Source organism: Pristiophorus japonicus, chromosome 17 (assembly GCF_044704955.1).
Source record: "Pristiophorus japonicus isolate sPriJap1 chromosome 17, sPriJap1.hap1, whole genome shotgun sequence".
Lineage (NCBI taxonomy): Eukaryota > Metazoa > Chordata > Chondrichthyes > Pristiophoridae > Pristiophorus > Pristiophorus japonicus.
Genome location: NC_091993.1, coordinates 26,446,865 through 26,471,336, shown reverse-complemented (window position 1 = coordinate 26,471,336; position 24,472 = coordinate 26,446,865). Strand labels below are relative to the sequence as shown.

The 24,472-nt window shown below is 48.7% G+C and overlaps 1 long non-coding RNA gene and 1 pseudogene across 1 annotated transcript; one reads left to right on the top strand and one right to left on the bottom strand.

Annotated features, from left to right (window-relative positions):
• Positions 1 to 613: 613 nt before the first annotated feature.
• Positions 614 to 24,063, top strand: LOC139228148 (uncharacterized). Its single transcript, XR_011587507.1, has 3 exons — positions 614 to 663; positions 21,385 to 21,457; positions 23,862 to 24,063. It is a non-coding gene; the product is annotated as an uncharacterized lncRNA (long non-coding RNA).
• Positions 8,800 to 9,145, bottom strand: LOC139228147 (small ribosomal subunit protein uS8-like; annotated as a pseudogene).
• Positions 24,064 to 24,472: the final 409 nt, after the last annotated feature.

Below are 24,472 nucleotides of genomic sequence, written 5' to 3'. Positions count from 1 at the left end.
AGGCCATGAAGGGATTTAAAGACAAGAGTGAGAATTTTAAGATCCAGGAGCCAATGGGTCAAGGAGCACAGGGGTGATGGGTGAACGGAATTTGATGTCCGTTAGGATACGGGCCGCAGAGTTTTGGAAGAGCTCAAGTTTATGGAGGGTGCAAGGTGGGAGGTCAGACAGCAGTGTTTTGGAATAGTCAAGTCTAGTGGTAACAAAGGCATGGATGAGGGTTTCAGCAGTAAATGAGCTGAGGCAGGGGCGGAGACAGGTGATGTTACAGAGGTGGTGGTTGGCGGTGGACAGGATATGGGGGGGTCGAATGCTCAGCTCACAGTCAAATTGGACACCGAGGCTGTGAACAATCTTGTTGAGCCTCACACAGCGGCAAGGGAGAGGGATGGAGTTGGAGGCTAGGAAACAGAGCTGTGGCGGGGACCAAAGACTGGCTTCAGTCTTCCCAATATTTAATGGGAGGAAATTTCTGCTCATCCAATACTGGATGGCGGACAAGCAGCGTGACAAACCAGAGGCAGCAGGGGATCGAGAGAGGTGGTGTTGAGGTAGAGCTGGGTGTCAGCAGCGTAGTCGTTTTGGAGCAATAATTCTGGAATTTTTCTTGTAGACTCACTTCCTAGATTTCATTCAAGAAGATCAGTGGAGAAAAAAACAGAGGTAAGATCATCATGATTTTTTTCTGCCATTACAATGAAGCTGTACAATAGGAATAATAAGGGGAACGGGTAGAGAAGTGGAGCTGAGTCTATGATCGGATCAGCAACGATCGTATTAAATGGCGGAGCAGGCTCGAGGGGCTGTATAGCCTACTCCTGCTCCTATTTCTTATATTCTTATGTAATATATTCTTAATTAATTTTTCTCCATATACCACTGGATGAGTAAGGTCTTCATGTGCATAAAACCACGCTGGGAGAAACAGAGATGTTCATCTTGCGCTGGGTCTTTTATGTAGATGCATTAGTCATAATTCTTCAAAGCTCTCTAGATTCAGGAATTGCGCCATTGGATTGGAGAATTGCAAATGTCGCCCCACTATTTGCAAAGGGAGGGAGGGAGAAAACAGGAAATGACAGACCCACCAGTATAACACCAGTTGTGGGGAAGTTTAGCCATCAGACACGGAGTGACTGAGTCCCAAGTGTGATCTGATCAGAGAGAGTCAGCATGGATACGTGAAGGTTAGGTCACGCCTGACTAATCCAGCTGAATTATTTGAGGAGGTCCCGAGCATGATGGATAATGGGAATGTCTATGGATGTGGCCTACATGGATTTCCAGAAGGCATTTGATAAGATTCAGCACAAGCATTTATCGGCAAAAGTGAAAGTGCACAAAATTTGAGGTAACCTTGTGACGTGGGTTGGCAAGTAGGAGACAGGGGCCAGGGAAATTGCGCAGCGCCCTGTATGGGGGCACTAACATCCGCGAGGCGGGACTATTTGCTCCAGGTGTGGCAGTCCCATCCTGCTTGGTTTACCGCCCCCCCGAGAGGAAATGGAGCGCAAAAAGATGCTAACAGGGCGGAAGGGTCAGGAGCGGCGCATAGCGCCGCGCTCTGGGGGACCGTAGCATTGCCACGTGGGAGGGTCCCTACCTGGACCACTGCGGAGCAGGGTGCCGTGCCATCAGCCCAAGCCAGGTCACGGCACAGACCCCGCGTTCAAGGATCCGGCCTAATAAGTTGGCCTATTTTTTTATTCACACATGCACTAACTCCCCTTTGACTAGCGCCACGATACCGAATTTTCGCTGCGGGGTGAAAACGGGTGACTGCGCGTGGTGATGACATCATCATCGCTGGCGCAGTGGAGCGGGGCACTACCAGTTATCACCGCCACTAAACTCCCGTGTAATTTAGTGGGAGTCGTTTGTGACACTGCACCCGGACAAAAAGTCATTTGCACCCTGTTAGCGCCCCTCTCCGGGGTGCTAACGAGAGGCACAGCCGACCCCAATTTCTCCCCCAGAGAGTAGGACACATTATGTGACAAGTGGTGTTCCCCAGGGATCTGTACTCAGCTTTATATATACATATATACATATAATGAGGTGGATGAAGAAATAGAGAGCTTTATTTCCAAGTTTGTAGACTAAGTTAGGAGGCACAGAAAGTTGTGTAGACAGGAGCAGGAAAGATTTATATAGCGCCTTTCATGACCACCGGACGTCTCAAAGCACTTTACAGACAATGAAGTACATTTGAAGTGTAGTCACTGTTGTAATGTGGGAAACGCGGCAGCCAATTTGCGCACAGCAAACTCCCACAAACAGCAATGTGATGAAGACCAGATAATCTGTTTTTTCCTGTTATGTTGATTGAGGGATATTCCTTGTTCTTTGTTTAAAGGGTATTTTTGTAGCTCAAGAAAGTTAGATAAAGCTGCTTTGTCGAGTAAAAAAATTTCAAAAGCTCGAAATCTGACAATATTTGAAAATGTTGGAAGTAAACAACAGCTCTTATCGCAGAGAAAAGACAGACTGATGCTTTGGGTGTATGTCTTTCATCAGAAGCTGCTTTAAAATGCACAAAGTTACAGTTACAAGAAATGTACGTGCTCCATTGTTGCTGTCTCGTTTTCATGGTCATGAGGAAAAACAAGGAAAGAGTGAGGGATGAGGTGGCACAGGCTCGAGGGCTGAATGGCCTGCTCCTGTTCCTGCGTTCCTAATGTGCTCCATCAACAATGCAAATTCTCTTCCCTTCACAACCTCAGCGCTTACGCTTGCCAGATGAGGACGATCTCACAACTTAGAAATCGGGCCGTAAAACCTGGATGTCTCTGCAGGAGCCTTTACCAATATGGCGGGAGACAAGGAATGAATGCGCGTACAGCGCCCACCATATTGGACACGTTTTATGCCCGTTTTATGCCGATGAAACATTTACGGTGCAATCCGATTTCTAGGCCGTAGTCACAGAAAGGAGAATCCACCATTCAGTCTTTGAATGACCGCTGGTAATAGACATATTAAGGACCTGCTCCTGCAGGCAATGGCATGCGAAGATGATGGACAGGAAAAGACCAACTGGTCCATCTCGTTTTGTGCATCACGATACAGAGACTCCCCACCCACCCACAGCCATGTAATCTGCCAGAGGTGAAAAACTAGATTTTAAAAACCCAGGCCAATTGGAGAAAAGAAAATCTTGAAAATTCCTCTCTGACCTTTTTCTAGGCGATCAGACTAGTGCAGGAGAACACATTAACCATGACTTATATTACAGGGGACCACACGGTGATCCCACAAACCCAGTCAGTAAACAGGTCTAGCTCTCTGGAAGGAATACAGTGAATCAGCGCTCAGATCATGAGCCAACAGTCTGTTCTGCAGGTTCAATATTCTCTGGGAGGGGAAGAGCAACATCACATCCACCTGGTTCTGCCTTTACATCATTTTCAAATGTCCTCCAAAACCCATTCACTTGAAATAATCGGTTCACATAAACACAGACGAGTCCCTTCATTATTTTATCACAGTGTCAGCTGTGGCTCAGTGGGTCGCACTCTCATCTCTGAGTCAGAAGGCCGTGGGTTCTGTCATGTATCCTACATGGTTACTGCTTGTACTATCACAAGGTGTGCCACCAGAGGGCACAGCAGTGGGAGACTTGCAGGTTACCTGTACAGGTGTGCCAGGCCCAGTATAAAAGGCAGGCCACCAGGTGTGATCCTCACTCTGGAGACACATTAAATGGACTAAGGTCACTACAGTTCAAGCACAACACATTGTCTTGTGGAGTCATTATTAGAGCATCTGAAGACCTAACAGGTTTAAGTCCCACTCCAGGGACTTGAGCACATAAATCTAGGCTGACACTCCGGCGCAGTGCTGAGGGAGTGTTGCACTGTCGGAGGTGCCGTCTTTTGGATGAGACGTTAAACCAAGGCCCCGTCTGTTCTCTCAAGTGGACGTAAAAGATCCCATGGCACTATTTCGAAGAAGAGCAGGGGAGTTATCCCCTGGCCAATATTTATCTCTCAATCAACATAACAACAATAAACAGATTATCTGGTCATTATCACATTGCCGTTTGTGGGAGCTTGCTGTGCGCAAATTAGCTGCCGCGTTTCCCACATTACAACAGTGCCTGCACTTCAAAAAGATTTCATTGGCTGTAAAGTGCTTTGAGACGTCCGGTGGTCGTGAAAGGCGCTAAGTAAATCCAAGTCTATCTTTTTATAAACCTTGATTAAATCACTCCGTCGTCTACAGCTTTCTAAAGTGGGAGGGAGGGGGATGTGGTAAGTGCGGGGAGGCTAAGGGCGAGATGCCATTTTTGCAGAGTTAACGTCTCCTTGGAAAGCAACTTTTGGATGTTCACATTCAACTGCACCTGAAATTCCTGTACCGTTTACCCACAATTAACTGAAAGTGCCATTACTCTTCCCATTATTTTGGCAGCTAATTCTGGCCCAATATCTCCAATTCTGGCCTCTTGCCCATTCCCGATTTCCTTTGTCCCACCATGGCGGCCATGCCTTCAGCTACCTAGACCCTAAGCTCTGGAATTCCCTCTCTAAACCTCTCCGCCTCTCCCTCCTCCTTTAAGGCGCTCCTTAAAACCTACCTCTGTGACTAAGCTTTTGCTCACCTGTCCTAATATCTCCTTATGTGGCTCGGTGTCAAATTTTGTTTGATAATTGCATCCATGAAGCGCCTCGGGACATCTTGCTACGTTAAAGACTCTGTATAAATGCAAGTTGTTGTTGTATATGTACGCACGACAGGGAATATTGGCCTCCCAGTGTGGAACATTGTTGGCCAGAAATGCAATTGGGAATTGGGATGTAGGCATGGATTCCTGGACTTTGCTCCTGGTCACAAAGCTCTCCACCAAAAACAAAGTTAACATTTCGGGTTGGCAAAGAGTGGAAACGTTAACTTTGTTTTTCTCTCCACAGATGCTGCCTGACCCGCTGAGATTTCCAGCATTCTCAGTTTTTATATTATATATAAAATACCGGTCTGGTTGTAGTTGCATGATGGGGCCGAAAATGCCCTCTGCCCGAAACGCGTTGCACCTATCGCTTTCCAAGTGTTCCGTCCGCCCCGATGCGTGGGGCGGACAATCCGGAGAAATTCAGCTTTCTGGGTGATGTTTCCGGTCAGAGGAGAGGGACGGAAGTGAGGTCGGATTGGAGTAGCCGCCATTAGCGGGGAGAAGGTAGGGGGCGGGATGGAGTGGCTGACACTCCAAGTCCTCAGCTCCGTGTGTCACAACGTTCCCCCCCCGCCTTCAGTTAAAGGGGAGGGCCGCTGCGAGCTCTGCAGCCAATTTAGTGGCAAACACTGGGCCACCAGGGAGGGTTCTGGCCGGGCCAGCGGCCTGGCACCCAAGAGGGGCTTGCCAGGCTGCCTGTTGGCGGCCCCGGCCGAAACCCACGGGCATAATTGTCGGCCCAACCGAGCAGTCGGCTAACAAAAAAATAACATGGAGTCGCCGGCGGTGCCACCTCCCCTTTAAGGGTGGCCGCGGCGCCCAGCCACAGAAAGGGTACCGACAGCAAAAGCTGTCAGTGGCATCGACCAGTGGCCGTGTCGTCCCGCGGGGCAATTTCTGAAAGGGGTTGGCGCCGGTCGGTAACGCGGTGGAGAAACGGGCGGAGCGGTCCCCTACACCGCTACAAAAGTAAAGGACGGCAAGATCAAGTATGGCGGCCCCTCCACAACGACTCGGCGGCCAGTACGCACCAACCCGTGGCCGCCACTTTCAGGCGGCCCCGGACCTTATAGAAAGGGGCAATTTCGGCCCCAATATGGTCTAGAATCATAGAATGAGGCAGCACAGAAAGAGGCCATTCGGCCCATCATGCCTGTGCCGGCAGCACAGGAGGAGGAGAAGAGGTACAGGTTGCACCTCTCCTATCCGGCCCGCTCGGGTCCTGGCCTGAGCCGAATAAGAGGATTTGCCGGACGACGGGAGGCCAGCATTTCGGGCCCAGCTTCGGTCGGTCTGGAGGCGGCGGGGAGAGGAGGAGCTGCGGCAAGAGGGTGGGCAACTTCCACAGCTCTTCGCGTCGCCCGACTACGTCCGCCCGCAGCGCGCCGTGGCACAGCCGGACTGCACCTGGGCGGTGGACACGCAGTGCAGCCGGCACATCGTGCTGCCGCTCGACCTGCTGCTCGGGCTACAGCGGCAGGCTGCGTGTGCACGGCGGGGCGGTCCAGGAGCGCGGCAGGATGCTGCGGACCCTCTCCTTCCGCAACAACCGCCGCCCCCGTCGCCCTCCGACCAGAGGAACTGCTTCTCCTGCCGGCCGGGGAACTTACACCGCGGCATCAAGCTCTGCATCCTCGAGCAGTGGTGGTGCTACGGGCAGGAGGGTTGCCAGGGCCAAGCCGGGCCCGAAATGCGGCCGGCTTCAGGACGCAGCGCGCCCACCCGACCTCGGAGGGAGCACCGGAGGTGGCGGGGAGAGGAGGAGCGGTCAGCCCCAAGACACTGTGTGGGTCGCGACCCCTCCCCCCTCACCCCGCCAGGACTGATGCCGAACGAGGGAGATAGCCGGATAAAATAGTATCGGATAAGAGAGGTTCAACCTGTACTGTAATATGCATTAATTACTTCATGGTTCCCTCTAATAGTGAAATCTCACAGTAAGAGGGCCTTATGCCGCACAATATGATGTACACCAATCTGTTTACAGCTTTCAATAGATTTATTGTAGATTGGTTTACATTGTACGTAGCATTTACGGCGCAGAAACAGCTCCAGTCTGTTTATGCTCCACACGAGCCTCCTTTTACCCTTCTTCATCCAACGTATCCCTCTATTCCCTTCTCCCACATGTGATTATCCAGCTTCCCCTTAAATCCATTTATACTATTCCATGTAGTCGCGAGTTCCACATTCTCACCACTCTCTGGGTAAAGAAGTTTCTCCTGAATTCCCTATTGGATTTATTAGTGACTATATTTACGGCCCCTAGTTCTGGTCTCCCCTGCAAGTGGAAACATCTCTGTGTATACCCGATCAAACCCCTTCATAAAGACCCCCATCAGGTCATCCCTCAGCCTTCTCTTTTCTAGAGAGAAGGGTCCCAGTTTGCTCAATCATACCTGATAGATGTAACCCCTTTCTTTGAAGAATGAGGAACATTACGTGCAATGATAAATAATTCACCCTTTGATACAACTTTAACTAAGGATGTAAGTAAGGATTAAAGGAGTTAAAATATATAAAAGACTGGTCAGGTTCTATTTACACGAGAGGGTGTAATTTGCATTACTTACATTATGGCTCCCTCTAATAGTGAAAGGGGCCGAAATTGCCCCCTGCTCGGTCGGGGGGAGTAACCTTCCAGGCCCAGGGCATTTATCGCCCGGGCGGGAAGTCCCACCCCTTTTGCACCCCACAAACGAGGCAGACGCTGTCTCAGGCACTCCGACTCGTTGGCAGGGTGCTCCAGAGGGGTCAGCGCCGCGCCCAAGAGGTCAGCATCCGCGTAGCGCCAAGGCGCCACAACAGCCCTCCCCTTATTTTAAAGGGGGGGGCCGCTGCGGACTCTTCAGGTCCCTGGGTGCCACCAATGGCCGCCAAGAGTTTGTCGAGGGATGTGATCGGGGCCCAGGAGAGGCGCGAGTTCAGGGCCCAGGAGCGGCGAGGGCCCAGGGGCAGCACGGGCCAGCCCACACTGCGATATGTGTGCACCAGGTCCGTGCAGCAGAGCAGGTCTCCAGTCGTCCTGGTTAACCCTTGCCATTGGACCAAGACCTAGCTCTGTCGGGCCCGTGTGGTGGCTGGTGTGCAACGGCCACCACATGTTAAAAAAATCCACGCACAGGCATCTTCCACCCTTCAGGATGTAGTTCGGGATCTGGAATATTATCGAAACACCTGTGAACTCATCCGCTTTCGGCATGGAAGCAAGTCATCCTCGTTTCGAGGGACCGCTTATGATAATGACCAGGGACAATCTCAAGCGGGCTGGCCCGGCACCAAAGGCGTCGGGCTGCATGATGGCGGCCCGGTCGAGACAAGGGCCGCCACTGTCGAGCCGACGGAAGCGTCGGCTGGCAAAACAAAATGGTGGTCTGGGTCGCACACGGCCTCCTCTCCAAGGGGCACCCCGGGTCGGATGTCCACGGCCCTGCCAGCCTTGCGGCCCGTGGGGCAATTTACCCCCGCGGGGCGCAAAGGGGTCGGCGTGCACGCCGATTGTTATGTATGTGAACCTCACCAATGTGGAAGACTTGCCACTAGGGGGCACACCTGGGGGAGACCTATGGGTCACCTGTGCACCCTGGAGCAAGCAGCTATAAAAGGCAGTCCACCATGCTGCTGCCTCACTTTGGAGTTATATTAAAGAGGCCAAGGTCGCAATGGTTTGAGCTTACAACACAGTCTCGTGGAGTTATTCTGAACATAACAGCGATGATGTCACCGGCAGATGCGCGCTGGCCCGGGACGCAAATTGTGGGGTGCGGTGCTAACTTCAAATCGCCCCCAAATCTCCGGGGCAATTTCCGGCCCAGGCGCAACTACCGCCCGCCTCCCCCCCCCCGGGCGAAAAGGCGCTAGCGGGTGAAAAAAAAAGGGGCAAATTTGACCCCAAAGTGTCTTATGACGTATAATAAATGCGTTCACTGTCGAGGCAGCTTATTATGGGTTGCTTTGTGTGTAATGCAACTTGTAAGGTATTTCTGTGAGTTGAGTGCCATCCAGTGGATCGTGATGGTTACACTAAGCTGGTTTCATGCTCCTGCGGCTTCAGCTGAAGGTTGATCCAAAATCTGAATTTTCCTCTTGCTGGTAAGATAAATAACAATTGTGTTTATATTGCGCCTTTTGAATGTTTTATTATAGGCTGGTTTCACATTTTAGAAAAAGAATCCTAGGATTTTTCCTCCTATATGTTTTCGCTTGGCCTCTTCATGGTCCATGATGCCAGCTGAGGTCGTTAGAACGAGGTACCCAAACTGACGAGAAGGCAGGAGACCATTTTGCCACCTTTCGAGTTCCTTTACTTGAACATCAAATCTGGAGCTAATGACACCGCACATGCTTCATCGTTGCAGTCAGGAATCTCACAATCACTTTGGAGCATGGCTGGATGAGAACTTGCCGTTTTTCGCGTTTCTCAGCATTGTTGCTGCGTGTAAGGGCATCGGCAAGAACGTTCATGCGCACCATAATGCCAGTTCGTCAATGTGGGGGCAGAGATTGTGTGCAGCTGTTCGGCACATCAAGGTCCTAGTTACAGCCGTGCAATGAATGACCGGTTCATCTCTTTTTGGCGGTAGGGTTGAGGTAAGATTGTTGGCTATGACACTGACAGGGCTCCCTGCTCCTAACTGAACAGTGCCATTTGATCTTTAACATCCACCTGCGCAGGCAGGGAGAGCTTCGGTTTAATTATATCGTCCCAAAGGTGGCACCTCCTTGACAAAGCAGCACTCGCTTAGTGTTACACTGGAGTATCAGCCCAGGATATGTGCTCAAAGGCTGGGCTCGAACCTGCTACCTTATCATCCAGGCCACTGAAGGAATAATGCAGTGTAGTTATTGGGCCGTAAATTGCGGCCTCTCCGGGCGCGTATGATGTGCGCACATCCCCGGAGAGGCCCCGCAAGTTCCGGGTTTAGGCGCGCGAAGCGCATGCACTGAAACCCGGCACTTGTGAACTGTCAGAATGTCTTTTGACCGATCACGCACATCCCCGGGAGTAGAGCCTTCGCGGGCGGAGATTTTGGCTATTTGCCCAACTATTGCCCAGCGAATGTCCTTCAAACTCTTTACGTCTGGTGCCGGGGAGAACTCCCCTGCTCTTCTTTAAAATAGTGCCGAGGGATCTTTTACGCCCACCTAAGAGAGCAGACGGGGCCTCGGTTTTCCATCTCATCCGACAATGTAGCACTCCCTCAGCACTGCACTGGAGTGTCAGCCTAGATTTTTTGCGCTCAAGACCCTGGAGTGGGATTTGAACCCACAACCTGCCGACTCAGAGGCGGGGGTACTGCCCACTGAGCCTTGGGTGACACTATGAAAAAAGAGCCAGATATGTAAAGGAGTAGGTGGGGGAAGCTGATCAGAAGCGGCCTGAAAAAGAGAACCAAGAACTTGTTTGAATCATAACAGAACTCGCAGTAGGGAGATTAATCGAACTTCTGACGGAGGAGGAAAAAACATCAAAAATAACTCATGATCTCTCAGACTGCACTGAGGTGAAATACCATGATCTTATTGAATGGTGGTGCTGGTTCGAAGGGCCGAATGGCCTGCTCCTGCAACTATTTTCTAATTTTCTATGTTTCTATGTTTCAATTGTCAGCACCTCCCAAACCTGCGACCTCTACCACCTATAAGGACAAGGGCAGCAGGCGCATGGGAACACTGTCACCTGAAAGTTCCCCTCCGAGTCACACGTCATCCTGACTTGGAAATATATCGGCTGTTCCTTCATCATCGCTGGGTCAAAATCCTGGAACTCCCTCCCTAACAGCACTGTGGGAGCACCTTCACCACACGGACTGCAACGGTTCAAGAAGGCGGCTCACCACCACCTTCTCAAGGGGCAATTAAGGACAGGCAATAAATGCCGGCCTTGCCAGTGACACCCACATCCCAGGAACGAATAAGAAAAATCGGAACAGGGTGAAGCTAATGCTGGTAGTTGCTGCTCCCTAGTGGATCACAATTGTCACAGGCGTCTCTTGCAGCCCAAAACTTCTGTTAGTGCAATTTTGGGCAGCTTGATTTTTTTTAAAGGACATACAAAACTAGAAACAGAGAAAATAGGTGCAGGAGTAGGCCATTCGGCCCTTTGAGCCTGCACCACCATTCAATATGATCATGGTTGATCATGCAACATAAGTACCCCATTCTTGCTTTCTCTCCACACCCCTTGATCCCTTTGGCTGTAAGGGCCACATCTAACTCCCTTTTGAATATATCTAACGAACTGGCCTCAACAACTTTCTGTGGTAATGAATTCCACAGGTTCACAACTCTCTGAGTGAAGAAGTTTCTCCTCATCTCAGTCCTAGACGGCTTACCCCTTATCCTTAAACTGTGACCCCTGGTTCTGGACTTCCCCAACATCGGGAACATTCTTCCTGCATCTAACCTGTCAAATCCCGTCAGAATTTTATGTTTCTATGAGATCCCCTCTCATTCTTCTAAATTCCAGTGAATATAAGCCTAGTCGATCCAGTCTTTCTTCATATGTCAGTCCTGTCATCCTGGGAATTGTCTGGTGAACCTTCGCTGCACTCCCTCAATAGCAAGAATGTCCTTCCTCAGATTAGGAGACCAAAACCACAGAAGTGGCTAATGTGTCTTCAGGAGTCAAGCTTTACTGAGACTAGATGCACTTTAATAAAATATTGGAAAGTGATGATTTCCTCTGATCGATATTTCTCATGAAATTGCAAATCCAATTTTTTTGTCTAATTTGCTACAAGTACTTAACATAAAAAATCTTCCTGCCATGCTTAGAATGAGCTTAGATCAATAAAAACTTCTCTTAGAATACCCCAAAGTCTCTCACATACAATGATTGACTTTCAAGTGTCTTTTTAGTTGTTCTCATGATCTGGATGACACTTCCAAGGTTACATTTATTGCCCATCCCTAGAAAGAAAGACTTGCATTTATATAGCACCTTTCACAACCACCGGATGTCTCAAAGCGTTTTACAGCCAATGAAATACTTTTGGAGTGTAGTCGCTGTTGTAATGTGGGAAACGCAAACTCCCACAAACAGCAACGTGATAATGACCAAATAATCAGTTTTTTTGTTATGCTGATTGAGGGATAAATATTGGCCAGGACACCGGGGAAAACACACCTGCTCTTCTTCGAAATAGTGCCATGGGATCTTTTTCGTCCACTTGAGAGAGCAGACGGGGCCTCGGTTTAACATCAGCACCTCCGACAGTGCAGCGCTTCCTCAGCACTGCACTGGAGTGTCGGCCTAGATTTATGTGCTCAAGTTTCTGGAGTGGGACCCGAACCCAGAACCTTCTGTCTCAGAGGTGAGAGTGCTACCACTGAGCCACAGCTGACATCTAGTTCCACTGTGGTGGAATAGTGATTGCTTTTTAAAATTGAGAGGTCCTTAAAGCCACTTCAGAGGACATTAAAGGACTGATTATAAGAACATAAGAACATACAGAAAAAGTACTTGCGTTGTGTCACAAGGGAATTTTTGTGGCATTTTTATGACATGGGAGGGGTCCTCAGAAGCAGAAAGGTTGAGAACCCTTGTTCTTGGTGATTCCTGGATTGAACATAAGAACATAAGAAATAGGAGCAGAAGTAGGCCATATGGCCCCTCGAGCCTGCTCCGCCATTTAATACGATCATGGTTAATCTGATCATGGACTCAGCTCCACTTCCCTGCCCACTCCCCATAACCCCTTATCCCCTTATTGTTTAAGAAACTGTCTATTTCTGTCTTAAATTTATTCAATGTCCCAGCTTCCACAGCTCTCTGAGGCAGCGAATTCCACAGATTTATAACCCTCTGAGAGAAGACATTTCTCCTCATCTCAGTTTTAAATGGGTGGCCCCTTATTCTAAGATCATGCCCTCTAGTTCTAGTCTCCCCATCAGTGGAAACATCCTTTCTGCATCCACCTTGTCGAGCCCCCTCATAATCTTATATGTTTCGATAAGGTCACCTCTCATTCTTCTGAATTCCAATAAGTAGAGGCCCAACCTACTCAACCTTTCCTCATAAGTCAACCCCCTCATCCCCGGAATCAACCTAGTGAACCTTCTCTGAACTGCCTCCAAAGCAAACATATCCTTTCGTAAATATGGAAACCAAAACTGCGCGCAGTGTTCCAGGTGTGGCCTCACCAATACTGTATAGCTGTAACAAGACTTCCCTGCTTTTATACTCCATCCCCTTTGCAATAAAGGCCTTCTCTGAACTGCTTCCACTCTCAGCATTTAGGGACACTCTCGCATTTAGATGTCCCATGGCAGACGTTGAGGTGGGAGGGTCGTGGACCACCCGCTCCTACAGTAGTTCCCCAGCAATGCTGTGCCTACGCCTGCAATCGGCCGCTCTTTCGGACAAGCCTCAGAAACCCCGGGGCAACTGAGTGTTCCCCAGGCACTGCAAAAGGGGAAAAAAAAGTCGGCCTTCAAGGGCCAACCGCCTAGTGCGGGCCGGAAGTGATCCATTTGGGTTTGTGCAACTTTCATGGCCTTTTCTTTTTGACAAAGATTTCACAAAGTTAGGCCACAGCTAGAGTACTGCGTGCAGTTCTGGTCACCACATTACAGGAAAGATGTGATTACACTCGAGAGGGTACAAAAGAGATTTACGAGGATGTTACCTGGACTGGAGAATTTAGCTATGAGGAAAGATTGGATAGGCTGGGGTTGTTTTCTTTGGAACAGAGGAGGCTGAGGGGAGACCTTATTGAGGTGTATAAAATTATGAGCGGCCTGGATAGAATGGATAGGAAGGACCCATTCCCCTTAGCAGAGGAGTCAACAACCAGGGGGCATAGATTTCAAGTAATTGGTAGGAGTTTTAGAGGGGATTTGAGGGGAAACTTTTTTCACCCACAGGGTGGTGGGGGTCTGGAACTCGTTGCCTGAAAGGGTGATAGAGGCAGAAACCCTCAGCATTTAAAAAGTACTTAGAAATGCACTTGAAGTGGCGTAACCTACAGGGCTATGGACCAAGACCTGGAAAGTGGGATTAGGCTGGATAGCTCTTTGTCGGCCGGCGCGGACACGATGGGTTGAAATGGCCTCCTTCTGTAAATTTCTATGATTCTATGATTTTAAACATCAATAGGTTGAATAATCAATTAATCTGCTGATCTAACAATGAGTAAATCCTAGTCGGCAGAATAACTTCATACATCCACCCTATCAACTGTAAACAGCTTGTAGCATAAATCTATAAATTTGACAATGAATAAATGTGATACAAATACATAGCTCGGTAACCAGAGGACACAGATTGAAGGTGATTGGCAAAGAAACCAGAGGCGACATAAGGAAACATTGTTTTATGCAGAGAGTTGTTGTGATCTGGAACGCGCTGCCTGAAAGGGCGGTGAAAGCAGATTTGACAGTAACTTTCAGAAGAGAATTGGATAAATACTTGAAGGGGAAACATTACAGGGATATGGGGAAAGAGCAGGGGGAGTGGGACTAATTGGGTATCTCTACCAAGGCACGGCACAGGCACGAAGGGCCGAATGGCCTCCTTCTGTGCTGTAACATTCTATGACTGATTCTTTAACAGCATTCTAAAGCAGTATTACAGGCTATATATGCAGGCTTTTAAAATACAATAATAATGAATCTTCCTTAAAATAAAATGCAAATATATTTTTTAAAACATGAAACATTTATGGACGGTTAATTTGTATATTTTCTTCTGACCAATGTATATCACTCAACTTGTGGCATAAATCTATAAATTTGACAATGAATAAGTGTGATACATATACACAGCTCGGTAACCATGTACATGTGGGCTTTGAACTGGCAGCAGGAATTCAACCTCGTGTTTTATGGTGTTCTCTGTTGTTTCTCTGTTAAAATTTTATAACAGACCAGTGGCTCTTTGCCCATGGAAAGTCAGCACAAATCAAATTCCTCTTCGAGTGCACCAGGAGTTGGTCCGGGGTCATTCGCTCCTGGAGCTCGTGAAGCTCCATCTAGTGGTGGCGGTGAGCACTGCGGGTGCGACAGGCAGCTTTATAACAGTTTGCCACTTGGAGGCATGACAGAATGGTGCTTCCCAAACACAGGCTCGTCGTAGAATCATAGAATGACACAGCACAGAAGGAGCTTATTCGGCCCATCGTGCCTGTGCCGGCTCTTTGAAAGAACCATCCAATTAATCCCACTCCTCCTGCCCTTTCCCACATAGCCCTGTCCGTATTTCTCCTTCAAATATTTATTCAATCCCCCGTTTGAAAGTTACTATTGAATCTGCTTCCACCGCCGTTTCAGGCAGCGCGTTCTAGATCACCATAACTCGCTGCGTGAAAAACATTTCTCCATCTCATCAAACAAGAAGTCCACGACATATAAATCAATTGTAATATATTATGGTTATATATCAATTCAATTGCTTGTCAGTATTGATTGTCACTTAGTAAACTTGGAGTGACAGTAATTTACCCCGAAATAACAACATCTTGCGCAAAAACCACTTTGATGTCAACAATGACACCATGGCCGTTGCATATACCAATCCCAAAATGTTGTACAATTTCATTCTCTTGCACTTGAAATCACAATGTATACTGTAACTTCATTACCCAGAGAGTGGTGAGAATGTGGAGCTCGTGGAACGATTGCGATGAATAGTGTGGATGCACTTAAGGGGAAGCCAGATAAACACATGAAGGAGAAAGGAATGTGCTGATAGGGTGAGGTCAAGTAGGGTGGGAGGAGGCTCGTGTGGAGCATAAACACCAGCACGGACATGTTGGACCAAATGCAATGTTCCCTTTAAGCTGCATGGCCATGCAGCGCTCTGGAGATCCCGCGCAGCCGATTCACCGGCTTTTAAATGGGAAAAACCGCGCATGTGCGATATCTTGAGTGGGCCCCACAACCCCTTAAAGGGGCCGCGCACCCAAAAGTAAAAATAACAAGAACATTGACCGAATGGCCTGTTCCTATGTTGCAAATTCGATCTAATATATAATAATCCGCAGGTTAACACCTCTGTTACATAGCAACCAAAGGAATTTCATATGAGAATTTTAGGTGTGTGTAAAGGTAATTGCCAAATTAAGTTAATTTAAGGGTTAAGTCATGGCAGGAGAGCCCAGACCCATGTCATGCTCCTCCTGTGCTATGTGGAAACTCAGGGACGTTTCCTGTGTCCCTGACGACTACATGTGCAGGATTGTATCCTGCTGTAGCACCTGACAGACCGCATTGCGGCACTGGAGCTTCGCATGGATTCACTCTGGAGCATCCGCGATGCTGAGGCTATCGTGAAAAGCACGTTTAGTGAGTTAGTCACACTGCAGCTAAAGGTTACTAGGTAGACAGGGAATGGGTGACCATCAGGAAGAGCAGTAGAAGGAAGGTAGTGAAGGGGTCCCCTGCGGTCATCCCCCTCCAAAGCAGATACACTGCCTTGGGTGCTGTTGGGGGGGAATGACTCACCGGGGGAGGGCAGCAGCAGCCAAGTTCATGGCACCATGGATGGCTCTGCTGCACAGGAGGACAGGAAAAAGAGTGGGAGAGCTATAGTGGTAGGGAATTCTATTGTAAGGGGAATAAATAGACGTTTCTGTGGCCGCAATTGAGGCTCCAGGATGGTATGTTGCCTCCCTGGTGCAAGGATCATGGATGTCTCGGAGCGGCTGCAGGACATTTTGGAGGGGGAAGGTGAACAGCCAGTTGTCGTGGTGCATATAGGTACCAACGATATAGGTAAAAAACGGGATGAGGTCCTACAAGCTGAATTTAGGGAGCTGGGAGTTAAATTAAAAAGTAGGATCTCAAAGGTAGTAATCTCAGGATTGCTACCAATGCCACGTGCTAGTCAGAGTAGGAATTGCAGGATAGCTAAGATGAATACGTGGCTTGAGGAATGGTGCAAGAGAGAGGGATTCAAATTCCTGGGGGAGGTGGGATCAGTACAAACTGGATGGGCTGCACCTGGGCAGGACCATAACCAATGTCCTAGGGGGGAGTGTCTGCTAGTGCTGTTGGGGAGGGGTTAAACTAATATGGCAGGGGAATGGGAACCCACGCAGGGAGACAGAGGGAAGTAGAATGAGGGCAGAAGCAAAAGATAGAAAGAAGAAAAGTAAAAGTGGAGGGCAGAGAAACCCAAGACAAAAATCAAAAAATGTCACATTACAGCAAAATTCTAAAGGGGCAAAGGGAGTTAAAAAGACAAGCCTGAAGGCTCTGTACCTCAATGCGAGGAGTATTCGTAATAAGGTGGATGAATTAACTGTGCAGGCAGCTATTAACAACTATTATATAATTGGCATTATGGAGACATGGCTCCAGGGTGACCAAGACTGGGAACTCAACATCCAGGGGTATTCAACATTCAGGAAGGATAGACAGAAAGGAAAGAGAGGTGGGGTAGCGTTGCTGGTTAAAGAGAAAATTAACGCAATAGTAAGGAAGGACATTAGCTTGGATGATGTGGAATCTGTATGGGTAGAGCTGTGGAATACCAAAGGGCAGAAAACGCTAGTGGGAGTTGTGTACAGACCACCAAACAGTAGTAGTGAGGTTGGGGACAGCATCAAACAAGAAATTAGGGATGCCTGCAATAAGGGTACAGCAGTTATCATGGGTGACTTTAATCTACATATAGATTGGGCTAACCAAACTGGTAGCAATACGGTGGAGGAGGATTTCCTGGAGTGTATTAGGGATGGTTTTCTAGACCTATTTGTCGAGAAACCAACTAGAGAGCTGGCTATCCTAAACTGGGTGATGTGTAATGAGAAAGGACTAATTAGCAATCCTGTTGTGCGAGGTCCCTTGGGAAAGAGTGACCATAATATGGTAGAATTCTTTATTAAGATGGAGAGTGACACAGTTAATTCAGAGACTAAGGTCCTGAACTTAAGGAAAGGTAACTTCGATGGTATGAGACGTGAACTGGCTAGAATAAACTGGCGAATGATACTTAAAGGGTTGACGGTGGATAGGCAATGGCAAACATTTAAAGATCACATGGATGAACTTCAACAATTGTACATCCCTGTCTGGAGTAAAAATAAAACGAAGAAGGTGGCTCAACCATGGCTAGCAAGAGAAATTAAGGAAAGTGTTAAATCCAAGGAAGAGGCATATAAATTGGCCAGAAACAGCAGCATCCCTGAGGACTGGGAGAAATTTAGAATTCAGCAGAAGAGGACAAAGGGTTTAATTAGGAGGGGGAAAATAGAGCATGAGAGGAAGCTTGCTGGGAACGCAAAAGCTTCTATAGATATGTGAAGAGAAAAAGATTAGTGATTAAGGAAGTGGTCCTAGAAATAGTGGATGCATTGGTGATCATTTTCCAACAGTCTATCGACTCAGGATCAGTTCCTATGGACTGGAGGGTAGCTAATGTAACACCACTTTTTAAGAAAGGAGGGAGAGAGAAAACGGGGAATTATAGACCAGTTAGCCTGACATCAGTTGTGGGGAAAATGTTGGAATCAATTATTCAAGATGAAATAGCAGTGCGTTTGGAAAGCAGTGACAGGATCGGTCCAAGTCACCATAGATTTATGAAAGGGAAATCATGCTTGACAAATCTTCAACATTTTTTGAGGATGTAACTAGTCGAGTGGACAGGGGAGAACCAGTGGATGTGGTGTATTTGGACTTTCAAAAGGCTTTTGACAAGGTCCCACACAAGAGATTGGTGTGCAAAATTAAAGCACATGGTATTGGGGGTAATGTATTTACGTGGATAGAGAACTGGTTGGCAGACAGGAAGCAGAGAGTCGGGATAAACGGGTCCTTTTCAGAATGTTCAGGCAGTAACTATTGGGGTGCCGCAGGGCTCAGTGCTGGGACCCCAGCTATTTACAATATACATCAACGATTTAGATGAAGGAATTGAGTGTAATATCTCCAAGTTTGCAGATAACACTAAGCTGGGTGGCGGTGTGAGCTGCGAGGAGGATGCTAAGAGGCTGCAGGGTGACTTGGACAGGTTAGGTGAGTGGGCAAATGCATGGCAGATGCAGTATAATGTGGATAAATGTGAGCTTATCCACTTTGGTGGCAAAAACACGAGGGCAGAATATTATCTGAATGGCGGCAGATTAGGAAAAGGGGAGGTGCAACGAGACCTGGGTATCATGGTACATCAGTCATTGAAAGTTGGCATGCTGGTACAGCAGGCGGTGAAGAAGGCTAATGGCATGTTGGCCTTCATAGCTAGGGGATTTGAGTATAGGAGCAGGGAGGTCTTACTGCAGTTGTACAGGGCCTTGGTGAGGCCTCACCTGGAATATTGTGTTCAGTTTTGGTCTCCTAATCTGAGGATGGACATTCTTGCTAGAGGGAGTGCAGTGAAGGTTCACCAGACTGATTCCCGGGATGGCAGGACTGACATATGAGGAGAGACTGGATCAACTGGCCTGTATTCACTAGAGCTTAGAAGAATGAGAGGGGATCTCATAGAAACATATAAAATTCTGATGGGACTGGACAGGTTAGATGCAGGAAGAATGTTCCCGATGTTGGGGCAGTCCAGAACCAGGGGACACAGTCTAAGGATAAGGGATAAGCCATTTAGGACCGAGATGAGGAGAAACTTCTTCACTCAGAGAGTTGTTAACCTATGCAATTCTCTACCGCAGAGAGTTGTTGATGCCAGTTCGTTGATATATTCAAGAGGGAGTTAGATATAGCCCTTACGGCTAAAGGGATCAAGGGGTATGGAGAGAAAGCAGGAAAGGGGTACTGAGATGATGATCAGCCATGATCTTAATGAATGGTGGTGCAGGCTCGAAGGGCCAAATGGCCTACTCCTATTTTCGGGCCACGCATAGAACGGCGCAGCCCCAACCTGGATGCCCGGTTTTTCGCGCCACAAAGTGCGCCTAAAAAAAACGTACCTATTCTCCGGCTCCCTGCTGGTCCTTTGGAGCTGGGCGCGACGCAGCACAAGCTGTGGGGGGCGGAGCCAGGTCCCTGCGCTGAAAACAGTGCCGGGACCTCTGCACATGCGCGCTACAGTGGGCACGCATGTGCAGTAGCTCTAGGCGCCCAAAACTGTGTGGAAGGGGCCCGAAGCATGCAGCCCCTAGCCCTAGCCGAATGGCCTCACTGGGGCTGCGTGTATAAGGCTGCCTCCCACGCCCAGCTCCTGCTTCCTCCGGACCGGAACCCGACCCGACTTGACTCCCGCTACCCTCACCCCCCCCACCAGTCCGCCCCCCCCCCGACCTATCCTCTGCTTCCCCTGCTCCCGATCTCCCCCCGACCTCCGTTCCCGACCCCCCGACCTCCCTCCCCGCCCGACCCCCGCTACTGACCTCCGCTCCCGACCTTTCCCCCAAACGATCTCCGCTCCCGACCTCCCCTGACCTGCCTCCACTCCCGACCTGACCTCCCTCCTCCCCCGACCGACCTCCGCTCCCGACCGACCCCCGCTCCTGACCTCCGCCCCGACCCCGACCTGACCTCCTCCCCCCAACCGACCCCCGCTCCCTACCTCCCCACCCCCGACCCCGACCGACCTCCGCCCCCACCCCACCGACCGCCCGCCCCGCCCCGCCCTCCCCACCGACCGACCGACGGACGCCCCCCCCCCCGCGACTGACCGACTGACCCGCGCTCCCTCTGACCCGCGCTCACGACCCCCCCGGACCCCAGACCCCGGACCCAACGCCACCTACCTGTCAATCCGGTAAGTCTAAGCTCGAAGTCTTGGGCCCAGTCGGGCCCGGCCCGTTCAGCCTCCCTCTTCTTTCTTTCTTTCTCGCTCTCTCTCTCTCCCTTCTCTCTCTCTCTCTCTCTTCCCCCCCCTTCTCTCCCCCCTTCTCCCCCCTCCCTTCTCTCCCCCTTCCCTTCTCTCCCCTCACCCCCCTCCTCCTCTCCCCCTCCCCCTACCCCCACTCACCCCCCCCTCTCCTCTCCACGTCCCTCCTCCCCCTCCCCTCCACCCCTCTCCCCTCCACCACCCCTCCCCTCCCCCTCCCCTACCCCTCGCTGTCAGAAACACTCACACTGACAGACAGAGAGATAGAGACACTGACAGAGACACACGGAGGGGGGGGGGGGGGGGGCGTCCCAGTTGGAGGACTCCCGGTGCTGTAGTCGGTAAGTAGAAAATGTTTTATTTATTGATTTTTAAAAAATATATATTTTTATTAATTTTTTGGGATTGATTTATTGGTTGATTTATTGATGTATTTATCATTTATTATTGATGATGGCTCTTTTTGTAAAACTGAAGTGTTTAATGTTTGTAAACTTCCCTTTAAACCCCCCCCGCCCCCATTCCCTACGCTTGATTTGTAACCTACGCCTGATTTTCTAAGTGTAAACAAGGTTTTTCTGAGCGTACAAAAATCTACACTTACTCCATTTTAAGTTAGTTTGGAGTAAGTTTTCACTGCCTAAACTTTCAAAACGGGCGTAAGTGGCCGGACACGCCCCCTTTAAAAAAAAAATCTGTTCCAAACTGAAACTGTTCTAACTGACTAGAACTGGAGCAAACTAATTGCCGAGAATTGCAATTTCTAAGCTACTCCATTCTAAACCAGTTGCTCCAAAAAAACAGGAGCAACTCAGGCCGAAACTTGGCCCCTATGTTTCTATGTTTCTACAATTGCAAAGTGATTGCGATTCTGCTTTGTAACTCCCTTCTGCTCAGCAACTCTGCACATTGGGTCAGAAGAATGGCTCAGGTTTTGGAAAGTGCCTTTAATTCTTTTAACTTCTTTTATCTTCACCAGGCTATCAATATGTCATCGACGTTGTTTGAGATGACTTTACTGCGTGCTATAAGTGAATTTACCGATGAAAGAGGCAAGGCTGTTTAATTTCTATACTCTTTACAATGGTAGTGTAAAAGACAATAATAGCACATTATAACCAGGTTGCCTGGGTGCTGAGCATCACAGACCAAGTGCAGGTTGACAACAAGTGATTTTGAAAACTTTAACGGTGCATTACTACGCGGCACCTTTAAGACTCGGCTTTTCTTGGGATTTCAAATCGGACTTTGGAGCACGCGCAATGGATTCCAGAATTTAACGCTAGCATTTTCTTTAGTACCCCCCCACCTAGGTCAGGTGTGTAACTGATTCAGTAACTTTCATTTATTTGTTGCAGTAGTGGGGAAGTGTGGGTGAGGCGTTGCCATCCGAAGAGGAGTGTGGAACGATTCTCTTAGCGCTCCACTCTCCTCGTGGGGCGACACAACTGAATAACCCATTTTGAGGCACTGGATATTGCCCGGCGCTAGAGATAGCGCCCCAGCGGCATCACTGCCTCAAAGCGGGCGGTATCAAATATCTAGCCCTAAGTCTTCAGCCCCCGCCACAAACTCCGCTCCCTAGCCACCGATTCCATTCCCCTCCCTGGCCACTGTCTGAGGCTGAACCAGACTGTTCGCAACCTCAATGTCCTGTTCGACCCTGTGCTGAGCTTCTGACACCATATCCTCCCCATATCCTCCACATCAGCAAGGCCGCCTGTTTCTACCGCCGTAATATTGTTCCGTCTCCGCTCCTGCCTTAGCCCATCCGCTGCTGAAACTCATATCCATCCCTTTGTTACCTTAAGAACATAAGAATTAGGAACAGGAGTAGGCCATCTAGCCCCTCGAGCCTGCTCCGCCATTCAATAAGATCATGGCTGATCTGGTCGTGGACTCAGCTCCACTTACCCGCCCTCTCCCCATAACCCTTAATTCCCTTATTGCTTAAAAATCTATCTATCTTTGACTTGAAAACATTCAATGAGCCAGCCTCAACTGCTTCCTTGGGCAGAGAATTCCACAGATTCACAACCCTCTGGGAGAAGAAATTCCTTCTCAACTCGGTTTTAAATTGGCTCCTCCGTATTTTGAGGCTGTGCCCCCTAGTTCTAGTCTCCCCCACCAATGGAAACAACCTCTCTGCCTCTATCTTGTCTATCCCTTTCATTATTTTAAATGTTTCTATAAGATCACCCCTCATCCTTCTGAACTCCAAGGAGTAAAGACCCAGTCTACTCAATCTATCATCATAAGGTAACCCCCTCATTTCTCGAATCAGCCTAGTGAATCGTCTCTGTACCCCTTCCAAAGCTAGTATATCCTTCCTTAAGTAAGGTGACCAAAACTGCACGCAGTACTCCAGGTGCGGCCTTACCAATACCTTATACAGTTGCGGCAACACCTCCCTGCTTTTGTACTCCATCCCTCTCGCAATGAAGGCCAACATTCCATTTGCCTTCCTGATTACCTGCTGCACCTGCAAACTAACCTTTTGGGATTCATGCACAAGGACCCCCAGGTCCCTCTGCACCATAGCATGTTGTAATTTCTCCCCATTCAAATAATATTCCCTTTTACTGTTTTTTTTCCCCAAGGTGGATGACCTCACACTTTCCGATATTGTATTCCATCTGCCAAACCTTAGCCCATTCGCTTAACCTATCCAAATCTCCTTGTAGCCTCTCTGAGTCCTCTACACAACCCGCTTTCCCACTAATCTTAGTGTCATCTGCAAATTTTGTTACACTACACTCTGTCCCCTCCTCTAGGTCATCTATGTATATTGAGACTCAACTACTCCAACGCTCTCTTGGCCGGCCTCCCATCTTCCGCCATCCATAAACTTGAGCTCATCCAAAGCTCTGCTGCCCGTAGCCTAACTTACACTGGGTCCCGTTCCACCCATCGCCCCTCTGCTTGCCAACCAACATTGATCTCCATCGTCTATCTCTGTAGCCTCCTCCAGTCTTATAACCCTCTGGCAACTCTGCATTTCTCCAATTCTGGCCTCTTCTGCATTTACAATTTCCTTCGTCCCATCATTGATGGTCGTGCCTCTAGCTGCCAAGGATCTAAACTCTGGAATTCCCTCCCTAAACTTCTCCACCTCTCCACTTCCCCCTCCTCCTTTAAGACAGTCCTTGAAAGCAACCTCTTCAACCAAGCTTTTGGCCACCTATCCTAATATCTCCTTATGTGAATTTGGTGTCAATTTTGTCTGATAATGCTCCTGTGAAGCGCCTTGGGAAATTTTACTAGATTAAAGGCGCTATATAAATGCAAGTTGTTGGTGTTGTTATACAGCACAATTTCAACCCCTAAGTAGGCATCAAAATACTGGTATTAATGAAACAGTCTGGTCGTTTTTTTTTTGTTGTTGTAAAGATTCTTGTAAATATTTTTCTTGGATTAAACGTTAATAAAAATGACAAAAATTTATATTTCTGCTAGACCGTATGTTGTATAAAGAGAATCCACAGAATCGAAGTGAAACACTGGAACTTTCTCCACGGCTTTTTAAGGCTTTGGTCAATTTAATAAAGGACGTTCCTGTGGAAAGATCGAAGCAGCCAAACACCAGCGTGGGAATTGGCGGCACGGAGAACGAGGGAGCAGCAAAACATCTCCGCGATGGGAATGTGCTTTCTGAGATCAACCACATGTTGGAGAAGATCTACCTTGACGCTAACTGGCTAAAAGTAATGAATAATAGATCCTCAGTCCATCTCCTTCAGGAAGATGCTGTTGCAAATCAATCATCCATCAACGAGAACCAGCCACCAAGAAAAGAGATCACTCCAGCTGCCGTTTCGGACACAGGTCAGAGAGCTACAATCTCACCATGGGCTCAAAGCGGTAGCATTGCCAAGCAAGGCGTGGCAGAAAGTACATCTGAAAGCCCTGCCCACCAGGGAGAATCTCGACCCAATTACTCGGCCGGCCAGATCAATACGTATTCGCAGAACGTCTCGCTGACCAATGAGACCGTTAAAATGATAAATATAAGCCATTTGTACGAGCATGGACAGAACTTTTCCCACCTTCTTGCCAAGCTTAACACA